General features: G+C 37.3%; 1 protein-coding gene across 7 annotated transcripts in view; it reads right to left on the bottom strand.

Annotated features, from left to right (window-relative positions):
* The window catches only part of LOC132114428 (GTPase-activating protein and VPS9 domain-containing protein 1-like), a 53,347-nt gene extending 43,675 nt beyond the window's left edge, over window positions 1–9,672 (bottom strand). For 5 of the 7 annotated variants that reach the window (XM_059522536.1, XM_059522535.1, XM_059522538.1 and 2 more), the window contains exon 1: window positions 9,476–9,671. The gene's annotated coding sequence lies outside the window, so the exon portion shown is untranslated. Of the gene's footprint in view, window positions 1–9,475 lie in introns of all 7 variants that reach the window. The other 2 variants (XM_059522534.1, XM_059522537.1) reach the window with 1 other exon arrangement.
* Window positions 9,673–21,964: the final 12,292 nt, after the last annotated feature.

The raw sequence follows: 21,964 nt of genomic DNA, 5'->3' as shown, positions 1-21,964 counted from the left end.
GCTGCGTTTGAGGAGGTGGAGCAGACTTACTATAAGAGGGAGAGGAGAGAGTGATGGATATGTGCTTACTGCTTAGTGTATTCTTATGCAAGAGAACAAGATTTCTCTTTTATTAAGTGTCTTCAAGAATATAGTCCAGGGCTTTAAAGTAGGGATGTGCAGATACAATTTTTAGGAGGCCAAGCACAACAATCAATACGTTCTGTTTTTTGGTACTTGCTGATATGACAAGTACAGTACAATGCTGTTACAGTTACTGTTTCCTTGTTATTCGTTTCCCATAGGCTACCCTATTTTCTTCTTATTGAAATGATTGAACTCCCTTTCATTTTAATAATGAGCATGTCTGCATTAAGCAAGCTGACAGCACTCAAGTGCACACAGAGTTCTGATTACAAAACAGTGTGCATTAATACTGCATTAGACCTATCTAACAGCATCAACCTTTCTCAACTTGTTAAACTCAAAACTGTCTAAATTATTACTATTTATAATAACAGTTTTTTTCTATTTTAATATATTTTAAAATGTAATTAATTCTTATGATGGCAAAGCTGAATTTTCTGCATTATTTGAGTGTCACGTGATCCTTCAGAAATCATTTTAATATGCTGATTTGCTGCTCATTTATTATTATTAGTGTTGAAAACAGTTGTGCAGTGAACATGAAATTAAAATTGCATATAAATACTTTAATACTATTTGTGGAAACCGTGATACATTTTTTTAGATTTTTGATGAATAGAAAAAAAAATTAAAAGAACATTTATTTTAAATGTAAATATTTTGTAACATCAACATCATGAATGCCTTTCCTGGCACGTTTGACAGTTATTGTGTCCTTGCTGAAAAAAAAAATGTAAAGCATGAAAATGTAAAACAAAAATTTCAAACTTTTGAGGAAACCTGAGCTCCTGAAATATTAGCATTACAAAGAGTATACAGTTGTATTTACAAAGTAGTACATTCTGTTACGACCAAAAAAACAACAACAAAAAAACACTTGGTTAAGGAACATTTTCATCAGTAATTATATTGACAAGATTACCACTGGTAGTGAAAGCAATTTTGTTTTAAGACAGACTGACCGGAAACACTCTGTGTGAGTTGCGTGTAACTTTCAGGTTAGGTGCCTTAACAAGGATCCGTTTTTCATTTCTTCTTCCTCTTTGTATCTGGTTGAGGCAGAGCTCTCAGTGCCCTTAAAACACAGCAGAGTTGGAGCTGTGTGAGATATGAAATCACAGCTCGAATGCCACATCAGGCACTTTCACGTGTTTACAATGCACCAGACCTGACCACTCATGAGAGAAACTACCCACACACTCCATTTAGCAGTGAATGTCATCTAACTTTGTAATGGACAGCATTGTGGATGTACTAGTAACTGAGCAGAAGAGAAATCCTGAGTGGAAATATCAATGTTTACTGGCCATTACGAACACAAAGAGACAACATCTGACGAATGAGGGCAGCTAATGTAACTAGCTGGGGATGTGATGAGGAGTGGGATGATTTCTCTGTGGCCAGGCATCCCAACCACATTTCCATTTACAAATACATAAATGTGCATGCAAAGAGATATAACTTGGCCATACTGAAAGCCCTTTCAGTTTGTTCAGATCTGCATTTTTCTGCTTCCACTGGCATCTGACTGACCACTGAAAATCCCATAACCAACACGAAGTCTTTCTGAGAAATCCATTTCATTACAACAGCCAGGCTCACAGGAGGGTGTGGGAGTACTGCACGGAAATGTCTCCAAACCAGGATGCTTTCTGCTCTCTTTAGACAATGTGAAACTGTATCTCTGTGGTTTACAGAAATAGTTCACCAAACAAGTTTGAGGTCCTCTGCAAGAATCCTGAGATAAAATAACAACCACATGCACAGCTTAGCATCAGTCATCTTTGAAATTTCACAACAAAGTCACTGAACATCTTGGGTCTAAGAAACACATTTATGCCAATATATGGAGGCAATATGAAACCTCAGATGAATTGACTGCTGATGGAATAGCATAATTGCCAAAAATTAAATGACCAATCACAATTATAAAACAAAACAAAAACAAACAAAAAATGTATATATATATATATCTATATAAGTACGACAAACATTCCTCTCACCCAAGACTATTATAGTGCCTTTCGCACTGCTTTAGTTCCAGAACAAAATGTACAGTACTGGGGTAATTTTGCGCAAGCTATTTCCCAGTACCATTTTAAAGGTTGCATTTGCACCGAAAAGTGTGTACTAGGGAGTGACGTAAGTCAGTCAAAAGCAATGTCATTTGTGAGCGAGCGTGATTTCACCAAGTACAACATTCCAATCAACCAATCAGAATTGAGAAAATATCTGTTTAGGCTTACTATCAGGTTTAGGTGCTTCTACACCCTTGTTAATCAGCTATCATTTCCCACTGATTTTAGGAAACAATTATGGGTAGGGTTAGGTTTAGGGGTAGGGATTGGGTTAAGTCTATATTTTTGGGACAATAATGTTGATCCAGGATCATCAGAAGAAGTTGATCCAGGAACATGTCTTACTTGGCAAAATCACGGCGACCGTTATTTGTGCACGGCATTCAACAACGTTAACAAAGAACAACGTTAACAACAGGAGGATGGAGGATGCTTTTATCGGAGCTGTGTTTTTTTTGTGTCTCGAGGGTTTCACAATAATGGACATGGAATGACGACGTATACGTAGAGCGACTGAAAGGAAAGAAGGAATCTCCAATGACAACTGGCAGTGCAAAATTTTTTGCACTTCAGCGTCTGCCCATTCATCACTGTTCATCATATTTGCAAAATAAGTTTACACAATGTTTACACTGCGTTTTAAATCATGGCAGGTGAGGGCATTTTCAAACATGTCTGACCAATCAATGTCTACTTATGTCATGGATCGTACCAGTTGTGATGGTTAGACCCTGCTCCGGAGTAGGAGCTAATTTGGTCTTCGAAAAAGGCAGTCTGGTACTAAAATTGCACCCAGATCTGGCAGTGCAAAAAAAACGCACAAAAGTGGGTATTTCCACAATTAATTCTGGTACAAATGAAAAGGTTCCCGCGGTGTGAAAGGCCCTTATGTTTCAATATTTGTTTGAAGTTGGCACACAGAAATGCAATATAAAAATCAGGTTTTTAAATGACCATCAAGGCAATAGACAGGAATAGATATTTCTATATTATCTATCAAAACAGAGATACAAATAACATGACCACAACTGTTATCGCCCAATATAAGAGATTTAAATTAATTAACCAATATCAGATATTTAGTTGGCTAGATATTTAACTGTGGGTTATTGCTTCCAATAATTCAAGACTAGTTCAATTTAGTATTAATTTAAATTGATTGCAATATCTTACGGCACCCATTTACCTTTTGAGAAGTTTTTAACTAATGCCTGCGTGTGTGTTCAAGCATTAAAAAGGCACAGTTTTCAAAAAATGAAAATTCTGTCATTTATTAAGCCTAACGTCATTCCAAACCTGTATGACTTTCATTTTTTTTGTATGAGTTTTTTTCCCCCCTCTTTGGAATTCAATAGTCATCAAACTCATGTTTGGTTACCACCATTCTTCAAAATTTCCACAGAAAGCATAGGCATAAAGTCATAAATGATGACATAAAAACACAGCCATGGTTCATCCAATGTTCATGCAATATATATATATATATATATACACACACACACACACACACACAATTATTATTATTATTATTATTATTATTATAGTCAGGGTTCAACATTTAGCTTTGACATGAGCTTTTCCTTCGGACAAGTAAATCAATCAATCACTTGTCAGAGTACAAAAGTTACTTGTTTTTTTGGCACAAATATAATTTATTCTGAAGAAGTCTCATCATTGCTCTATCGGGTATTACTTTTTACTTTTAGATTTTTGCATTACATTGATTCTTACATTTGATCAATAAATTAAATTAGAATAATACGACACTATATGGTTGTTACTATTCAAATGAAATCAGTATCAACAAACTCCATCTGTCCTAGACATGTGCCGGTATTCGGTAATGCGATATATTGCGGTGATTAATATGCACAATATTGTTATTGTGGGCACTTCTAAATACCGTGAATAAATATACATTACAAATTATTCAGAATTTGCTATTGCTCATTGTTTAGCTGTGCACTTAATGAATGAGCACTATGCGATGTCCGATCTGATTACACTATATAATGTATTGCACTGTATTTTATGTCTTAAATTCATTTTAAGTCAATTTTTTAATAATTTTCATTTTTCAAGTTCTTAAATTGCTTGTTTTATTTTCGTGATTATTTTTCTTTATGATTTTCTTTTACTTTCTTTTATGTAAAGCACTTTGAATTAACATTGTGTACGAAATGTGCTATATAAATAAACTTGCCTTGCCTTGCCTTGAATGTTAATGCATTAACTAAGGTTAACTAATAAGGTCTTATTGTAAAGTGATACCTATAGGTCTTTATAGTTCTTTTGCACTTTAATGTTTAAAACATTAAACTTTTATATATTTTTCTGTATTGCTTTATTGTTTTAAATGTTTAGTTATTTTGGTTATAAGAAAAAAAGATATGTAACATGTAATACTGTATTATGACCAGTTTTTTAAACAAAATTCCAATTAGGGCTGTCGCGGTTAAGAAATTTCCCCTGCGGTTATTATGGGTGGCTCAATAGCGCGATATGCGGTGTTACCGCCAATTTTTTTTTTTTTTTTTTTTTAAATACCTAATTTATCCTGATTTTGGTGCATACAAAGCTCTATCGTTGAGATATGTAGCATATATTGTTGCTTTTTTAACTGACAGAGAGACACGTTTTAAAACATTTTTGTTTATTGTTAAATGCCAAACAGCAACAAGAACATGCGTTTTCCAATACATTTTTTTTAAGAAATCAAAGAGTTCTAACATGTATTACACGACTTTGGACAGCAGCGGAAATCTAGACTGATTATCGCGCCACCACTGGCCCACCAGGACAGTAGATTCGCGTTGGAGTTGATGCACTCCTCAAGCAGATAGCATGTGTAAGCTCGTTATCTGCTCTTGCTCTCTTGGGTATGGGCACTGACGCGGAGGTTGTCCGTCACGGCTGTATTTTACAGATTTCGCAAAGGCTTCAGCTACTCCAAACTGTCGGCCGGTCTCAGCTGTTCTTTTTTGATGTTGCTCGGTGATCTGATGCTTGAGGGGGCAGCTGCGCTGGATGACAGGGGACACTCGAAAACGCTTAACATGGCTTAATGTACTAAGACAGTGATATTAACAGACCAAACTCACTAAAAATCATACTAATAAAGTATACTATCTATAAAAAATCAGATGATCCCTGAATATGAATGCAACTCGTTTAATAACACGTTAGCCTTTTCCTCCCATAGAAAACCGTTATAAGAAAACGCTTAATGTGGCTTAATGTACTAAGACAGTGATTTTTAAAAACCAAACTCACTAAACATTATACTAATAAAGTAGTATACGATGTACAAAGAAAAAAAAAAAAAAACAGATGAATCCTGAATAAGATTTCAACGCGTTTAATAACACGTTGTTTTTCTGTTTTTCTATAAGAGGAAAAGGCTTAACGTGTTATTAAACACGTTAAATTCATATTCAGGGATCATCTGATTTTTTGTAGATAATATACTTTATTAATATGATGTTTAGTGAGTTTGGTCTGTTAATATCACTGTATTGGTACATTAAACCACGTTAAGCGCTTTTCCCGATAAGCGTTAGAATGTCCCGATGACCTCAAATTAGATGTATTGCCGCATCACAGGAACCTTTTTTGCAGCACATTTTGCATATCGGCTCATCTATATTCGCTGGCTCGTCCTTTTCATTGGGTTGAAAGCCAACATTTTCCCAAACTGGCGACGTGACATTAGGTTTTGGGACGAGATCGAGCGTCTCCCATCGTTTCAGCCGGCCTATTCAAAACAAACGAAGCACCATAAAGCTACAACGGCTCGTGAGAAAATTACAGTCGTAACCATATTGTATCATTAATGTATTTAACATTGAATGCACAGTGACAAATTGAAAAAAAAACAATAAGGCCACAGCCTCAAAAAAAAAAACAAAAAAAAAACCTGAACACTGCGGTTGCCGCGGTTTCTGTGGTTGCTATCTTTCTTCTGCGGTTTGCTTGTCAATAGCGCGATATTTAAAATGTTGCGGTTATCGCGACAGCCCTAATTCCAATACCGTGATAATACCGTATACCGTGATTAAAGCATTATCAATTAACCGCAACAGGAAAATTTGATACCGGCATATCCCTTATCTGTCCAAATGCATAAATAATGTTATTAGATTAATGTTTTACTTTTTTGACATAGAAATATGAAACGTTGGAAAAATGCAATGATACTTTTAAATATGAAATTAAACCACCAGTAGGTGGTGGCAAGTCACTGTTTTAATGAGTGAATCATTGATTCAACCGATTCGTTCAAACGCCTGATTCATTCAATAAATAAAGCAAGTAACCATTTTTATAAATGGCTCACTGAATCATTGACTCGTTCAAAAATGAATCATTTAGTAACGAAAGACTGTTGTGTGTTGCTCGGAGATGCGTGACTGTTCTGCCGTGGCTTTGCTTACAACTATTTTCTTTAGCGAAATAGAGGAAAAACGATCCATAATGTGTCTAAAATGTAAGTCAGTTAATATTAGTTGTTTAATTAAGTAAAGCTGTATAAAATCAATATCACATTTGCAATCGATCTGAAATTCGGGAAAACATCACTCCTGGTTGTGTGATGTTGCATATATTATATAGAATATTTTTATTTTTTCTACCGCAGTATTGTTCAGGTTTGTTTCTTTGTGTGTGCTGTATATACACATATATATTATAGTGTTGATTTCTCCATGAGTCAGACACACTGCACGAGCCTCAACTGATGCGACCTTAATATTGTCAATACATTATCCGTTATTAGTCACCATTTACACTGAAAGTGATAAAATTAGAATCGTTCATGCCAAAGTTTCGGTGCTGCCCTAGTTATTGTTTGTTATTAAAATTTTGATCACAAATTCTCTTTCACTTGTCCCTTCACAAAATCCACTTGTCCCAGACAAGCAGACAAGCTTTAATGTCGAGCCCTGATTATTATTTACTGGCTATCAGCTATATGAAAATAATTCTTGCCGTATCTGCAACTGCAAGATTTTTTAATATTTAAAGTCATCAGAAATGAAATGAATCCATTCTGGAACCACTGCCCTATACGGAACAAACTACCGTGGAATCTCAAGAGAGGATGAAGCACATTCTAGTATGTTTACATGCACAAAATGTTCAAGAATTTCCCATTTACTAAGTTTTACTAAATACCAACAGCAGAGTGCCAAGAAAAATATGCCAAGGGCCACTCTGACATTACTATATGTGTCAGCGCACTCTCTCTTGTGCACATTATCGCACACACATACTATCAGGAGATTCACACTTCCTAACTCCTGACCCAGCTGGAAACACATCCTGCTTGACCTCAGCATCACCTCACAGCAGATCCTGGCAACAGTTTGTACACTGACACAGTCGCATGACACAAAACTGAAGTCTGTTAAAAATACAGAACATCCATTAAAGCTGAAATGGTATGTCGGTACATGGCACTCCAACAAATCCAGAACATTTGGTTGAGTTAGGAGCAAATTGGCATTATGAAACTTCCTTACTAAGCTTTCACTATACTAGAAAAGAAAAAAGGTGTAGAGACATGAGCAGAGCACCACTAAATAGTTACTGCATCAATTAAACTCCAGTATACTACTGAAAGAGCATTACTGACCTAATGTCACAGCTTTGGCATTTGTTGAGGAGATGCCATGGGAGGAGCTTCATGCCCTCATTATGAGGCTACATGAGAACATCCGAACAGTTGGGGGATGAACTGGATCAGAAAAGCAGTCCATCCTGTGCCAGCCACACAGCTGAGTGATTAGAAAACAAGAGCGCTCTAGGACTTGGCAGACTTCTAAGAGAAACAAGACAGGCTTTTCTGAGACTATGTGTGTTTGAGCAAGAGAGCTCGTATGGATCGCAGCTTCCCAAATTACACAAAGCCTGTTTCAAATGTATTTTGAATATGCTCTTATTTATGTCCAATCACAGCATTCCAGTGCTTATTTAGTCTAACACCAATGGGATTTAAAAAAAAAAAAAAAATTTAGCTTAATGCAAAGCTTAATGCTTTGGCTTATTTTGGGATAATTTTCATATGCGGTTAAAGTAACAATGTAACAGAAGTAGCAACAATTTGCTTAGATGTTTTGAGAAACATCTAAGTGAAACGGATTATCAAAAATATATATAATAATAATAATAAAATGGGTCCAGGACTTTATTCCATCCATTAGTTGTTGATTGAATTTTACGATGAACTAAAAATTAATGCAACGTTGCAGTAGAATGTGAAAGGGCAGCGTTTAAGTGGACTATATGAGTGGAGAAGATCTGCAAATGTGACCTGAGAGAATTTGAGTTATGACATTTTAATTAAACATCACAGCATTCAAAAAAAAGAAAAGAAAAGAAACATATGTACAGATTAATTGCTCACAATAAAATCTAGACCCAAAGACCAACATGTAATGCTAATGATCTTCAGTTGAATCACGTTGGCACTCCTGTTATTAAATTTCCTTTCTTTTTTATCTTTATTTTATCGTATGTTCTTAAATTATGGATGTTTTTATTTTATCATTTCATTTAATCATTTTAAAAAAACACCAAATTTGCATTGTATGAAAATTTGCAAACTAAACCTACCTTTAGGGATAGTTATGTCATATATTTCCAGACAATATATTATTTTGGGAAATAAGTGACCAGTATGCAAACCCTTGAGTTTGGAGATCTGCAGCAAAAACAGTGTCAAATACTGTAACGTACGCAAAGCTAAGCACTTGACATCTATCACAGAAAAGAGCTTTTCGCGCATATTTCTATCGTTATGGGAAATATCTAATATCTCTCTAATTGGGAGTTCCAGAACAAAATTGGCTGCATATCCGAGTGCAATTCACGTTGAAAGGAAATTATACAAACCTCTATGGGCATTAACCTCTCAAATAACACACTGCATCTGGCTTTATCACACGAGCATGACTGTCATTGAGAAGTGCATGACAACAACAAAAGCTGCAAGAGTCGGTGTGTCAGCGGCCAACAGCGAAGAATCATCGTGTTTTATAGCACAACAATAAATGAAATACCTCGCTTAGTAGTGTATTGAAATCTACAGTCATGTAACAATATGCCAAGAAACCGAAATATGTTCCTAAAAGCTTAATTTGGTAACAAACGGGATTAAAAACAAAAGGTGACAACATGACCGAGACAAGCAGGCCAACAATCAGCTAACGTTAACGCTCAGTTCGCTAAAGTGACACATTAAGCAGCCCGAGCCAGAATTACAAAAGACTTACCGACTAATTTGACGGCTGGGTGTGAAGTACTGAATTCAGTCGCGAGTGTTATGCGTGGGTTTTACAGTTAAGTTCTCGTTTCAGTACTCCAAAGGTTCTAGCTGCGAATGAACGAGATAAAAAGCCATCCGTCGTGAGATTTTCTCCTCCCTTTAGCAACAGCCACAGCCTCACAGCTGTCATCAAACGGGGACGCGCGCCGTGCGCATGCGCTGTTCAATCCTGCGAAGACCTTTTTTACCGCAAGTAACATAGCCTACTATTCGCTACATATAAGAATATACAAAGTTTATTAATTAAAATGATAATTAAAAATAAAATTATATATATATATATATATATATATATATATATATATATATATATATATATATATATATATATATATATATATATATATATATATATATATATATATATAAATTATTAAATTGATTTTACCGGCAGGTGTCGCTACCAGCATATGTCATGATTGAACAATCTCTTTATGGAATGTTGTGGAGAATGCTTTGTGGAAAATCAAGTTGTATTTTCAGGTTTGGTTTGTCAGTCTGTCAGATATGACTGCCTTTCTGATGATGTTACAATAATAATATTATATTTGCATTCTTAAATATTGCAGAGGGATGTACATGTGGCAAAAGATGCGTCAAGGAAAAGGAAAGTATTAAATCAATGTTTTAATATGCAGTAATCCGACTTTGTATAACAATATATATGCCTTTTGTTCTAGGTCTGTTGTTTTTTATTTTCTTGAGTGTGTTTTTGTTTTGTGTTAAACCTGTGTGCGTTCACGACTACTGTAGGCTATGCGTGATAATAGGCTTCTGCTGAAAATTATTTATTACGATGTCCTGTGATTTAATCTGATATAGTGATTTTCTAGGAGAGAAGCTTTGTACTTGAAATGCATATATATTTTTTAAAACCTATATGCATGCAATTACCACATTATAAGTTTTAGTAGAACTGTAAACAAAAATTAATTATAATACAAATGAATGAAATTCTAGCATTCTTTTTTTTACAGACAATATTATTGCATATATAATTATTTATATCCTATGCCATGTCAATAATGACATGCACAAATCAAATGTAAAAAAATAAACAATAAATCTGAATTGACACGTTTTTATAAAATCACCTTTTTGATTCAACCTCTAAAATCATAAACACAATAACCAAAATAAAAAATAACATATCACCAGTTACATTTGCAATCGTATTGCAAATTGCACCTGCATGTACATTTGATTAATACAGTTGGACAAAACAAATTACAATACATAGTATCCTGAAAGAGATATTTTTAATTAGTGAGATTTATATTTCTATATTTATATTTATTCAATAACAAAATCATTATTGTTAAACTATAGCACCTAGGTTATAAATCTATAAATGGATTGAAAAATGTATTTGTAGTTCATTCTGTATATTTTGTCATTATACATATTATTCACCTTGGTGTGTCTTTTTTTTTCTGAGAGGACTTTGGTAGGATTTTTCTTGGAGGTCTTCAATAGTTTAATGGACAAACAACACAAAATAGCACAGAAGAGAACACTTCTGCTCCTCAGCTCTCTTTGCAGCTATTCATATTTAACAATCTTATCTTGCGATCTTTATTGTTGATTCTGAAAGTTGGTTCCTCCCCTGATGGCATTCTAAAGATCTTTTCCAATGAACAATAGTGTATGCTTGGATGGCAGACCTCACCAGCATGTTGGCTTACCAATGCGAGTCCTGCTTTGTAAAGCCTTCTTGCCTTTCTGTGCAGAAAGTAGAGCAGGAGGCAACAGCCCAGGAGGATGAACAGTCGCCTCGTCTCTCCTCAGCAACATCTGAGTAACATTGCTGGTGGCGTTCTTAGCCCCCCAGCCCCCCAGCGGCTCTGAATTGGAGCGAGGCCCCAGGGACAGAGGTAGGGAAGTTTTAGAGGTGATAGTGGTCATTGTGCAGTTGAGTCTTCTAGATGTCCCCAGAGGAGGCATGCTGGGAGGTCTTTGCTTCTTGGTCTCCATGGATTCGACTGTGTTTTTTCTTGGAAGTTCAGAGGGAGTTGTGCGAGCCAGCGCTTGAATTCTGAGTAAGTTAGATAGGCGAGTCTCCAGGCCACAGAGCACCTGGTCTGTGTAGCTTTGCATCTCACCACGAAGCTGAGCTAGCTCCTCACTCAAATCCTTCTTTAATGACTCCAAGTTCAACAATATCTCCTCCAACAAGGCTGCACATAACTCTTCTCCTCTTTCCTTACTATGTTCTCCTTTTTCTGTCATCTGCTCTTCTATAGTGTCTTTCTGGGCTACTGCGTTCTCCTCAGATGAGCTGTTCTCAACTGTTGGTGCAGCTTCTTCTTGTTCTTTCTTGTTCTTTTCTAGTTCCCTGGTGATTTGGTTTACAACATCCAGTATGTCCATGTGCTGACCATCCAATGCAGCCTGTGCCCTGATCTGACTCCTCACCAAAGAGAAGGCTGAATGGACTCTAGCCTGCTTGTGTTTCTCTGTAACTGCCTCAGTGGTGTCATTCTTCTCCTCCATTTCTTCATGAACAGCATGTTCCTCGGCTTCAACCTGCTTGTTTATTTCCTCCTTCTCTTTGTCATCTCTGTTTCTCCTCTTTTGCAACCACTTCGCCAGGATGGCTGGGTTTTCCGCTGTCTGCTCATTCATGGTGCTCGGCTCTATTTGTTCCATTTTCTTTACTTTTCTTGCTCCTCATGCTTGTTTTATAGTCTTTCTATAGCTCGTCTCATGGTTTATTATCTCATTGTTTCTTCGTTCTCCTCTGATCTCTCTTATGACTTGTGTTGGGATCATGTCGAGCTAAGAGAGAGCGCTGACCAACAGCGCTGTATTTCCCACAAGAACTGTTCTGTCCAATCAGCATTGGTTTCAGCCTCACTCACTGTTCTCTGGGGAAACATACCTCATGTGCATTAACACCTTTCCCCTAAACACACACATATACTCATTAAAATTTCAACTATTGCCAGTCTACTGTATGTGTGAGGTGAAATGCCTGCTCTCAGTAGCCTTTTACTTCTGAGAACACATAGTACATCAGAGTTTCTCACTACAATCACAACAGACCAGTTCAGAGTAACAGTATCACTGTGATCCTTTATTACATTTTTTTTCCAGATCATACAAATGTTGTTGTTGTTTTCACACAGCAAACTGAATCACAAAATCTCCTTGTAAGAAGTTGAATTTATAATAAAACATCTATCTATCTGTTAGATAGAATTAAACCCCCCCTCTCGAACTCGGATCATAACATCATCCACCTGATCCCCACTTTTAAGTATGCCATTAAAAAAAGCAAACCCGTCACAAAAATTGTCAGTGTGTTCCAGGATGAGAGTAAGGAGAAGCTGAGTGGATGCTTTCTGGCCACAGATTGGGATGTCTTTTATCGGGGCAATGATATCGACAATATTGTGGAAACAATAACGGGCTACATCCATTTTTGTGTTGACACTAAAATGACACTAAAAACTGACACTAAAAGACGATTATTATATATCCTAATAACAAAGACTACATAACACCTGAAATTAAACATCTGATCAAGAAGAAAAAGCAAGCATTTCGGAATAATGATTTGATGGAACTGAGATCAATACAAAAAGTCCTGAGGAGGGAACTGAAGAGGGCGCGAGAGGAACACAGTAAACGAGTTAGGGAAGCCTTTTTAACGAATAACCCCAAAAAATTGTGGGACACGGTGAAAGATATGACTAATACGAAATCTAGTATGAGGGAATTAAATATGGAGAATGACTTGAATGAGGCTAATGATCTTAACATCTTTTATAAACGTTTTGACTTGAATTGTGAAACAAATGTGACCTGCTGCAAAGAGCTATCTATGTCAATACCATGTGACCCAACAAAGGACAGAATAATAATTAACCCGAAAGATGTCACTGCAGTTTTTAAAAAGCTGAATAGTAATAAGGCTAGTGGACCTGATGGAATTTCATCTTTTATTTTGAAAACATTCTCGGATGAGCTAACTCCGGCTTGGTGCCCCCTATTTAAATTTTTCTGTGGATACATGTATTATTCCAACTATCTGGAAGACATCAATTGTCATTCTGTTGCCCAAAAAATCATGCCCACAGCAAAATGATGACTATAGACCAGTAGCGTTGACATCTATAGTGATGAAGTCTTTAGAGCGTATAATGGTTAGTAAATTAAGGAGTGAGGTACAGCATCTTTTAGCCCGTACCAATTTGCCTATAATAATGGCAGGGGTAGGCTACTGATGATGCTTTAATTACAACTGTACATTCCATCTTAAAGCACTTGGAAAATCCATCAGGTTATATTCGTTTATTATTTATGGATTTTAGTTCTGCATTTAATTGTATTCTTTCATAGATAATGTAAAGTAGACTACAGCAGATGGAAGTGAACCCCTTCATTATTAAATGGTATGGTTCTTTTTTGACAGAAAGGAAGCAGCAGGTGAGAGTTAACTGCACTCTGTCACGGTTCATGAATGCACCGTCTCCAGCTGTATTCATGTTACGTCATGTTGATTGTTTCATGTGGGTGTTGCCGCTGATTGTCTGATCAGCGGCAGGTGCAGCTCATTCCAACAGCCTATTTAACGCCCTGTCTTTCGTCTCTTGTTTGTCAGATCGTTGTTTGAGTTCCTCCGTGTTAGATGTCTGTTCTGATTCTCGTGTTCCTGCCCTTGCTTGTCTCCTGTTCGGTAGTGATGGCAAAATCGAGGCCTCGTGAACCAATGAAACAGTTGAACCAAATGTGCCATATTGTTTCGAGGCTTCGAATCAATCCGACACCCGTCTCAACGGTGACACCTAGTGGTCACTTGCAGGTGTTGATCTGAAACAACCTTGACGAGCCATTAAAAAATGTTTTTTTATTATTATAATGTTCTAATATGTGAAGCTTGTAACCTATAGGCTCCTCACTGTGCATAATGTTATTTTGGTCATGAAAAATGAATATTAATAAAAGAAATCAAGCCACAATGTCTCACTTTTTTAGAGATTTTTATTCAAAAATATTAATTTATCTGCTGTGGAAGGACTTAGCCTACTACTTTTTTTTACAGATAATTTCTCCAGCCTTTGAAAAAATCCTCTCACAAGGGACACTTGTTGCTGGCATACAAAGATATTTTTTTGCAAGGACATACAAATGAGGAAAGATTACTGCTCTCTCTTTCCAGTAAGTTAGTGGATCATGAGTTCTGGGCAAATACGCATCGTTGATGTATTTTTTCACTTCCACTGTGGCATCAGCTGTAGCATTGTGTATCATCTTGGTTTGATGGATGCGAGTATCAAAAAGTTCCCATAAACTGTCCTGTGTTTCTACTGGTGTTGATGGTGATGGTGATGATGATGATGATGATGATGGGTGTGATGTTGACATTTCTGGGTCTGAATAAAAATGAAAACAGCAATTAGTAACAAATCCTAAACTGACGGCATATATGAAGGATATATTATATTACATGATTCAGATTACATAACATAACACAGACTGAAACTGCTCACCAGGATTTGTGTTTGAACGCATCAGTGAAGCACACTCCAGTGTGATATGCTTTTCAGCTTCCTGGGCTTTGGCAGCATTTCCAAATGCCACATTTTTGAACCTTTGGTCCAGCAGTGTAGCCAGTGCCAAGGCTCTAAAACTCTCATAACCTCCACATCTGGAGTGCAGACCTTCTTGCAGATGTGAGCCTATGAGCCAAAACAGGAGAAACACATATTTATAATAATGACAATAATATGACAGTTATGGCCAATCACATGGGTAGTATGGTCATTGTGGCCTACCTAATTGAACAGTTGATTCCTGCGTTGCATTTCCTTTTTTCTGTGCAAGCTTGTGCTGCAACATCCTGTACAGTGGTATAAGCTTTGAAGAAGACACTCTCTTTTCCTCTGACATCTCTGTTGTTGCGAGTTTGAATGGTTGCAGTATTGACAATGATTGTTCAATAATGTCATAATCAATACTTGTCAGGGGAGCAGTATCATTGTTTAGGTTGGAAAGTGCAGCAGCCCCTGGTTCACGTTGGTCATACAAGCGCTGTAGCATGTCAAATGTGCTGTTCCATCTCGTGTCAACCTCCTGTATCAGTTTCAGAGTTGGTCTTCCCATCAAGCTCTGCATCTCCACAAGCTTGTCCTTTGCTTTGCAGCTGGATCTGAACAACCCCACTATCTTTCTGGCCTTCTGGCGTATTTCATTGATGACTGGGGTTTGATCTAGTGCCTTTTTCACAATCAAATTTAAAGTATGAGCAAAACATGGGACATGGCGAAGGTGGAGTAGCTGGGCACTTAGGATCATGTTAGATGCATTGTCAGTCACCATGCACTGAACTTTGGAGGTTATTCCCCACTCAGCCATTAGCAAGGCTTTAGCCTCCATGAGATGCTGGGCTGTGTGGGTTTGGTAAAACCTCCTTACACCCAGTACAACAGTTGCCATTTTTGCCTCTGGTGTTATGTAATGGCAAGTCACACCAAGATATCCATCCATATTAATGGAGGACCACATGTCAGCTGTAAGGCTAACAAATTCGGCCTTTTGTAGGGCCTCCATTGTCTTCTCCTTGGCTTTGTTGTACTTTTCGCTGACCATTATTTTAAGCACCTTCCGGGATGGGAGGACATAGCTTGGATCAAGCTTGTTCACAAATGCCCTGAATCCCTCATCGTCCACGATGGTGAAGGGCTGCAGATCCTTCACCACCATGTTTATAAGAGCCTCATCCAATTCCCTCTGTCTGACTTTTAAAAGAGAAGACAAAACATACTTTCAGACAAATACATTGGAAAAATACAGCTTCAATTAGTGCACATCTATTAAAAGTATAGCCTACTCGTTCATTATTTGGAAACCTTCCCGTGTTTATAATCAGTGCTTTATATAACTTATAAACTTTATAAACAGTGTCCCAAAAGGTTGTAATTATATTTCAATTATAATTATATCCCAAACAATGCATACCTTGCTTAGATGGCCCAGCAGTGTCAGTAGCAGGCCTAGGTACAGGGGGAATGCCATCCTCTGCACCCTGCAAAATGGCAGGATGAGTGCTCCTCAAATGGCGCATCATGGATGATGTATTGTTGCAGTAGGCTAGCTGCCGATCACAATACACACATCTCACTTTATTTGGGGTTTCTAAATGGAAATGCTCCCACACCACAGATATACGGCATCTCTTCTGGGGAGCTTCCATTTTATCTATCTATCCAAATCTATCTATCTATATATGAATCGATCTATGTATCTAGATATGTATCTATAATCTATGTATCTATATATGTATCTATCTATAATATAAGTATTTATATATGTATCTATAATCTATCTATATATGTATCTATCTATCTATAATATATGTATTTATATATGTATCTGTAATCTATCTATATATGTATCTATCTATTAATCTAGCTGTCTATATATATTTATATCTATGTATCTATTAATGTCTCACTATATGTATACTCTGTCTGTCTCTAGCCTCTCAGTCAATGTGTTGTGTAAATTTAAATGTAAGTCTAAATTGCCTATAACTAATCAAATCGCACTATGTCACTATATCACCAAAAATCCGCTATCTCAAACTCAAACTCCTCTCACAAAAACCCACGAGGTCAAAATGCGTTTATTTCACTTTTATACAGATGTGCGATTGTGTGGTCTGTTCCCGACCGTTCCAATCAAACGCTGATTCGGCGGACCACACCTGATGAAACAATTAGTGAAACACTTCGATGCTTCGTTTGGTCATAGTCACGTGACATGGGTGTTTCGAATCACGCTTCGGATCAGTGTTTCGACACATCTGCGCTTCGGGATCTCGCAAAGCTTCGGAACGACTGTTTCGCTTCAGCCATCCTTACTGTTCGGTTGTCTCTGGATTGTTCCATTCACACACGGATTATCTTCACCTCTCACGGATCTACCACCACCGTCATCTCTACCAGCGCACTCAACTCACCTACTCACCAGTCTGTGCTGCCATCGAGGTCCCTGCGTCCCTCTCCAACCTGCACCCATCACATCTACTTTCAAAAAACTCTGTTAACTTGCTTTTGCCTCCTGTCTTCCATACCCAGTGTGACACACTCTTTCTGATATGATTAGTGTAAGTACAGGTGCCCCTCAGGGCTGTGTAAGTTCGCCCTTACTTTTATATTATATACAAATGAATGCAGAACTATCGGTAGGAATAGTTTTATTATAAAATGTTCAGATGATACGGCCATACTTAGTTTACTCTACAACAAATCAGACATTGGTATTTACATACAGCAGATGGAGGAGGTGGTTAAGTGGTGCAATAAGCATAACTTGCTCCTTAATGTTAATAAAACCAAAGAAATGATTTTTTGACCCTAGGTCTATAGGCGATCAAAGCCCTATTATATTTGAAGGACTACCGAGATTATGCCCTCAGGTAGAAGGTACAGGTTACCAAACTGTAGACTGAATAGGTTTAAATTTTCATTTGTACCACTTTCTATTAAAATATTGAATAAGAACAAATAAGGGGTGTGGGTTGGTGGTAAATTATGTGTAGGGGATGTATGTTGTGTTATATGTATATTGTGTGCATCTGTTATCCCGAATGCCCAAGACAAATTTCTCCATCAGGAGACAATAAAGGCAAATCAAATATCTATCTATCTATCTATCTATCTATCTATCTATCTATCTATCTATCTATATTCCTGTGGCTTTGGATAAAAGTGTCTGCTAAATAAGTTAATGTAAATGCAACTTATTATATACAGTATAAGTTACATCACACCTGACATAACTGTCATGAGTATCAACTGTTTTCTCAGCATCATCTAAAACACTGTTAATGATGTCTCCAGTGGTTTACAGTTTTTCTCGATTGGTTTGGCTCATTTCTTGAAACCGAGATGACATTCTCAAAACCATAAGGTCATTTGGCCAAACAGTCTTACAGTTCTGCTCAACATTATAGCTCACTAGCAAAATCAAATATCTTTCCCCAAACTCTTCTTCCATGCTTCAAAAGCAGATTCCTTTCCCATATAAAAGGTCAGTACAGTCAAAATAGCACAGATCCTTCTCAATTGCCTTGGCACATGTGCATTCATTTAGTGCTTTTGTCAAAATAACCTGGATGGTTTAGCACAACACCATGGATCCCCTGCAAAAGCTCATATCTCTCCCAAAACAGTTTATCCATGTGTCAAAACTAAATATCCTTCTCATATAAATAGTCAATGCCCCCAAAATGCATTATACCTTTGGCATTGTTTAAGCACTGCAAGTCAAAATGCTTAGACGTTTTGTCACTGAGGCACAGGTCTAGCAACAGAATACCACTATGAATAAAACTAAAAGATTTTACAGTAAAATCAGCCTCCAATAAACCACTCATACTCAAGGAAACTGTAAAAAATTTTATTCGTACAAAGAAATGTTAACATTAGAGAACATACTGTGAAAAGAAAACATATACAGGATTCTGTAAATGTGAACAGTTATAAACAGCTAGCCTACCATACTGTAAATAAAGTTTCAGAACTATAGTACAGTAATATTTTAAGTGGTCGCCATTGTCACCCTCTCTTTCCTGGCCACCATCCTCATCCTCCTGGCCATCGACGCGCTGCTCTCTGTTAGGCCATAAATTCTCATCCACATCGCAACGGATATTTTCTCTTGCGATGCAGCGCGGGAAGAAACGGCGTGAATGTCTCAACCATCCCCTACATTGATCCCCTGTGATGTCCTCCCATGCAGCATCCCTTGCATGCAGCAGGGCCCTCTGGTCTTGAGCCTGATGCTCATACACTCTCCACCTCCAAGCTGAAAAAAACTCCTCAATTGGATTTAGGAAAGGAGAGTAAGATGGAAGAAACTCCATTAGCATCCGGGGATGGGTGGTGAACCAGGTTCTGATGCGTGGGCCACGGTGGAAGTTCACATTATCCCACACAATGACATAATGTGGTAGCTGAGGTCCTTCTTCACCTCTCTCATTTTCCGGGATCAGATCAGTATAAAGGTGGTCCAAAAAATTGAGGAGCTTTTGTGTATTGTAGGGCCCTAAACTGGGAATGTGTGTGGCCACACCTCTTTCTGATATAGCGGCACACATTGTTATATTTGCTCCTCGCTGGCCTGGGACATCCACAGTGGCTCGGTGGCCAATGATGTTACGGCCACGCCTTCGACCTTTGGCCAGGTTGAAGCCAGCTTCATCAACGAACACTAGGATGTGAGAGGTTTCGTTGCCTTCTAATGCCATTATTCTCTACAATAGAATAAAAATAAATCTAATCAGTCAAGTAGAGACAGATACTGCAGGGAGGATCTAAAGTACTGTAAAAAGAGGGAGTGAAAAACTGAAGACAATTTCTAGGCAAAATGCTCTAGTCACACAAAGCTGGATTCTGAAGGTAAAAAGGATAAAGCAAAACAAAAAAAAGTGGTAACCATGTCTTACTGTAATAGTGTTACAATGATAGACAACCAGTAGTTGACTTAAATGCACATACTGGTACCGCAGCTCTTTCACTCTGTCAGAGTTTCTCTCAAATGGTACCCTGTAAATCTGTTTCATGGTCATCTGATGTTTTTTCAATACCCGGTCTATTGTGGAGATGCTGATAGAGTTTATATTTTGGAACATTACATTGTCTAGAAGGATTGCATTACGAATCTGTCTCAGTGTGATGGCATTATTTGCAATGACCATGTTGCATATTTCTCGTTCTTGTTGTTCATTTAGAAGTTTTCTTCTGCCACCCACTTGAGGCTGTCGTCCAATCCTAGACATACAAGTCAAAGGTCAACACTGTAAATTTGTTACAAAATGAGTTACCAATGTAATTGTACTGCTGTTTTATGGTACTAAAAGTGTGATGCACTGCACAGTGACTGGAATACTATTCACAGTATTTTCTCCATTTTTTTTTCTTTGTCATTTTTATAGTATCATATAACATCACATGAAGATATTACAGTACTCTAGGCCTACACACACACCAACACTGAATAGTTCAATAGAATAGTTCTGTACCTGTTTTCCCTGCGAAAGGTTTGGATGATGGAGGAGACTGTAGACCGAGGCACATTAGGCTGCACTCGGCGACCTGCCTCTGCCATTGTGAGGCGATGGTTTATAACGTGGTCAATAAGGGTGGCCCGGATTTCATCTGGGACATCATGGTGCCTCCGTGCTCCTCGGCCTCTTCCCCCTATTCCTCCACGCATTCTCACTCCTCCTCTTCCTCTTCTTCCTCCTCTTCCTCGAGCAGGAAGTTGCTGTTGTACTTGGCGAGGTGCTTCCATGTTCACACTGCAAATGAAACTGGCCCCGGGCCAAGCTCTGTCTATATACTTTTGGCAGCAGTCATAATCATAGATAACACCTGTCAGGTAACTAAACAAACTGTTTGATTGGTCATCTGAGATGTGGGAAACTGCTCCTTCGTTAGTTCTAATTTCACCTGATTCATTGTCAATTACTGTCATAAATTTATCAAATGTTCCAAGAAATTCTTTCATGGTATTATATCTTTGACTAATTTTGACAGTTGAACAGACAATTGTGCATATGATGACTTACACAATGAAACCATGCTGATATGTTTTGGAGAGAGTAACCATTTCACTGAAAAATCAACTAATAAGTTTAGATCAGCAAGATCTATTTATTTGGAAAATGTGCTAAATGTGGGCTCATTGTGCTAACTGTAGCTACTTGTACATAATCATTTGAAAAAAAGCACAGAGTCACTTGAGACATGTACTAAAGCATTTGCAATTTGATAAAACCAATGAACAATGACATTCTGTTGTGAACAATTGGAAGGTGGTTTGGAGATTTGTCCATGTTATTTTGAGAATGTCATCTCGGTTTCAAGAAATGAGCCAAACCAATCGAGAAAAACTGTAAAAGCATTCTGCAAACTATTCAAAATGGGGCAGTGGGCCCGCAAGAGTACCTGACATTTACTATTGGAATGCATTTTCTAGTTGGAAGGGGAGTGAAAGGGAAGAGACATTGCAGTACTTTAGAATCATTTACGTCAATAGTTACCATATTAAAGTGATATCATACGAATATCTATACATTTGCTAATTTTGAGGTAAAATGTTATAATAACTTAAGTCAACTATTTAATTAACGGTCTAATGAAATTGTATTTTATTTTTTAATTGTAAGTTATTTTAAATAAACTACTAGAATGAAAATATAGTTCTAGGTGTAATTACAGTTATTATTATTATGCAGTGCTGACAATTTGGACAAAAGTTTCATTAAAATATGATTTTATTTTTAGAAAAAAAATGTAGTCTATTAATCTTCATGACATCAGAACTGCTGCATACTCACACAGAAAACTACAAGCGGAAGTCAACTAACAAGTAAGTTTGAAGGAACCGTGTGGCTCCTCTTCTGCATTCAGACAACCAACAT

Source organism: Carassius carassius, chromosome 34 (assembly GCF_963082965.1).
Source record: "Carassius carassius chromosome 34, fCarCar2.1, whole genome shotgun sequence".
Classification (NCBI taxonomy): Eukaryota; Metazoa; Chordata; class Actinopteri; order Cypriniformes; family Cyprinidae; genus Carassius; species Carassius carassius.
The sequence above is the reverse complement of the archived record's forward strand: the minus strand, read 5'-3'. Positions and strand labels throughout refer to the sequence as shown.